Source organism: Cupressus sempervirens, chromosome 7 (genome assembly GCF_028749045.1).
Source record: "Cupressus sempervirens isolate cs-2001-9-10 chromosome 7, ASM2874904v1, whole genome shotgun sequence".
Classification (NCBI taxonomy): Eukaryota; Viridiplantae; Streptophyta; class Pinopsida; order Cupressales; family Cupressaceae; genus Cupressus; species Cupressus sempervirens.
In genome coordinates, this window is record NC_143124.1 from 29,545,647 (window position 1) to 29,550,225 (window position 4,579).

The window sequence follows — 4,579 nt, forward strand, 5'->3', positions numbered from 1 at the left end:
GGTGGCTTTGGTGGCCTGGCCAGAAATGTTGGAAACACTTACCAGTAACCATGGTCGGGCCATATTTTGTAAGAGAATTGGTGGGTATTTAATATGGCTAGTAAGATGGTTGGTCCACAGTCAAATTAAATGCGTAGGTACGACCATTTGATATGTGGCTCATGTTAGAATTCTTTAAAATAACCGAGAGGGGGGAGGGGGGGTGAATCAGTTATTCAAGGTCCAATGATGTCCAATACAACTTTTTCTAAAAATCCTTAATGACACCTAACTAAAATTATCATGCATGCAATTGAACATTAAACAACCATGAAAAGTAAACATGCATAACACCATAACACAAAGGACTTAATAACCCAGAAACCCTCTAGGAATAAGAAGGTAAAACTGGAGTGTGGATGATACCCATCAAATAACTGCGCAATTGATTTAAACCACTTCTGATGGTCTACCCTATTAAAGGCCTGCCCTGTTAAAGGCTACAACAAATTGTTAAATGTGACCTTTTTAAAGGATTTAAGAACATTCAACTTGGAATGTCACCCTGTTAAAGGATTTACATAGAGCTGTTAGGCTCACCCAACTCCATGGGATTTACAATCACCTTCTCAAAAGAATATTTCATCCCTCTCTAAGGATCTCTTATCCTTCTCTTAAGGATCTCTTATCCTTCTCTTAAGGATCTCTTATCCTTCTCTTAAGGATCTCTTTGTCCTTCTCCTAGGGATCTCTTTATCCTTTTTCTAAGGCTTATCCACCTAGCTATTAAGCTAACCTAGCAATGTAGGGTTTCAATATCTAATACAATGGTAAGAAAGTATTAGAAGAGTTTTGACCTGATACAGATTGCAACTTCAACCTTGTAGATTTCAGATCGCTCTTCAATCCTTTTGTTTTCTTAGCTTTCTTCCCTTGCAGTACTGACAGCTTGTTCACCCTTCAAGATCTGTCTCCTTGAGTTCTTCCACTCGTTATGCCAAAGCACTCTATGGTTGCTTGATCAACTTAGAGTCTTGATGCTCTGTTCTTACTCCTCTTGGCTTCTTCACATGACTGTACTTATGACCAACTCCCTCTCATGCACACTTTTTTGATCTCTAACTGGTAACTCCTTATAAAGAAGTTTTGTTCTCAATTTCTCACTCAAATCTTAATTTTCTCTTGAGAAAACGACATTGTTTTCCCTCCAATTTGCTTCTTGTAGAAACTTCATGATAAATCCATTAGCATTTGCCAAATTTTTTTTACATAGTGTTCTATGCCACCAGCTCATCATTCGTATCTTCTATCTAGTTCACAAAATTCTAGATAACTACCATGTCGGCTCAGATCTGGCGAATCTTTGATTCTTCAAAATAATGCAGCAACTTGGCATCATTGGTTTACTGATGCTCGACACCTTTTGTGTTACTCAGCTTCTTAATGTTATTTACTGGCGCTTGGCACCTGATGCATTTTGGCTCGACACCTATATCTTACTCGACACCTGTATAAATTCTATATTACTCAGCACCTGATCTTCACTTGGCACCTGAAGACTACTCGGCACCTAAAGATCACTCAGCACACACTAAGTTAAACTTGCTCGGCTTCAACTGAGAATCTATTCAGTACTAACTAGAACTTAGTTAATCATTACATCTTTGATATGTCTTAGTGTGTCCATCCTCTGTGTCTTAGAGTATGTCATTAATACACTATTTCATCAATGGCTTAGCTGATCCTTATACTTCATTACAACATCATAACTTCAACCTTTCTCTAGGTACTCTATTTACATCTTATTGATTGCTACCTCCTTGTCAATCAACCAATTAATAGTATTTGGATCACTAAAGCAATTATCATTCTTGCAAGTAGCAAGTTTGACATCAATGACAAAAAAATGATTGAAAACATTCTTTACCAGTTCCATTATTTTTTTCATTCATGATCTTTTCAATCATTTCCAACAATCTCCCTCTTTGGCATTGATGGCAAACCAAACTAATCAAATGATTAAGCTGAAAAACTTAGTTACCACCAAAATTTGAATCCTTTGTTGTTTTTCTTCTCCCTCTGGACTAATGCATCCTTACTTTGTATTCCCAATCCTTCATATATATCTCTCTCTTACTTTGTATTGATCAGTTTCTCATATATCTCCCTTTTTGACATAAATGCCAAAGAGGTAGCATCTCCAACATGCTTAAATATAAATTTTGCATCTCATGTTTTCTCCCTCTGTCACCATGCTTGTGACTAATCTGGAATTTCTGCTCCTATTGTCATCCTCTGCATCATTCTTTTGATATTTCAATGATCTACTCTTGTTGATGTAGGGCAGCCTCTTTGTTGCTTTAGACTACTTGGGTTAGGGGCATTATCCCCAACTTGCCTCTAAGATATTCATAAGCATCCTTGGGCAATGGTTTGGTGAAGATATCCTCAATTTGTTCCTTTGTGTGAATGTACTCCATCTTCACTTGTTTGTCTTCCACCAATTCTCTGACATAGTGATACTTGATTACAATATGCTTGGTTTTTGCATGCATTATTGGATTCTTGGATATGTTTATAGCACTTGTATTATCACAATACAGTATCACAGGTTTGGTTACTTCTTATTTCATTCCTTTCAATAGATGTTTAAGCCAGACAATGTTTGTGCAATTGACTGCTGCTGCCACATATTTTGCTTTTGCAGTGGACTAAGATGTGGATGTTTGTTTCTTGCTAGTCCAAGTAACTAGCCTTTTACCTAAGAATGATGCTCCTCCACTTGTTCTTTTCATGTCATCAATGTTTCCTCCCCAATTTGCATCTGTGTATGCATTGACCTCAAACATTTCATTCTTTTTATAATATAGGCCAAAATCATCATTTCCTTTAAGATACCTCATTATCCTTTTTTACTGCCATGAGATGATTTTCTCTAGGATTGGTAGAGAATCTTGCCTCTATTCCAATTGCTAGTGCTATGTCTGGTCTACTAGATACAACATATTGATGTTTTCCAATCATGGATTTGTACATTGTTTGATTGACTTCAGCTGATTCATCATTTTTAGATAGCTTATGTCATGTTGCCATTGGTGTGCTGATAGGTTTGGAGTCTTCCAATTCAAATTTTTTGAGTATCTCTTTGATGTATTTTGATTGTGTCACAAATATACCATGTTTTAGTTGATGCACTTGCAATCCTACAAAGAACTTGATTTCTCCAAACATAGACATTTCAAACTCATGTTTCATTTTGTCAGCAAAAATCTTGCAAAGTACTTCCTTTCCTACAAAAACTATATCATCCACAAATATTTTAGAGACAAGAATATCCTTACCTTCTTCTGATTTGATGTACATGTTACTGCTATCATCAGTTCTTTCAAATCCCATTTGCACTAGATACTTATGAAGTCTTTCATACCAAGCTCTAGGGGCTTGCTATAATCCATATAGAGCCTTGTGTAATTTGCATACCTTGTTTTTGTTCTTTTCATCAACAAAACTTGCTGGTTGCTCTATGTAGACTTCCTCTTCAAGTATACCATTCAGAAATGTGGACTTTACATCCATTTGATAGACTTTAAATCCTTTAAAGGCTGCATATGCTAGTAAGGTCCTCACTCCTTCCATTTTGGCAACTAGAGCAAAAGTTTCTCCATAGTCTAGTCCTTCTTCTTGTGCATATCCTTTGCAAATGAGTCTTTCCTTGTTCCTTGTGATTTCACCATTTTCATCTAACTTGTTTCTAAACACCCACTTGGTTCCAATCACATTCTTGTCAGCTGGTCTTGAGACTAAGGTCCATGTCTTGTTCTTCTCAATTTGTCCTTTTTCTTCTTTCATAGCATTATACTAGTCATCATCTGTTATGGCTTCACTTACTATTTTTGGTTCCATTTTGCTGAGTAGGCATGTTTCATTTCAGAGTCTATTCCTTGTCATTGGTCCTGTCTCTTTGTTTCCAATAATTTGATCTGTAGGATGATGTCTTCTTACATACTTGGCCAATGCTGGTTCTTTCCTTGTTTGCATGTTGTCTCCTTTGGAATCTGGATCTTCATGTATATTTTCATCAGGTATTTGTTCATTTCCTTCATGTTGATTGTTATCAAAATTTGAGTGAACATTTTTTGCATTCTGCAGTTTGGCTTCTGAATGTGTCTACTACTCGACATCCACTGTCTGTGATTCGGTAGATACTAGATTTTGTTGCTGATTATCATTCTGAGTTGCAACTTCACCATTATTAGGCATACCTTCATAAAAGTATACAAAGGTCCTATATTCTTCTATTTTCTTGGTATCTTCAATACTTTGAACTTCTGCAAGCTCATCAAATTTCACATTTGTGCTTTCTACTACTTTGTTAGTGTTAACATTCAAGCACTTATAAGCTTTGCTTCTAGTAGAATAACCAAGAAATGTTCCTTCCTCACTCTTTGCATCAAACTTTCCATTTCTAGTCTCTTTATATATATAGCATTTGCATCCAAATATTTTGAAATTTTTTACATTAGGAGAATGCCCATACCATAATTCAAAAGGTGTTGCATGTGTACCTTTCTTGACTTGAACTCTGTTGAGTGTGTAGACT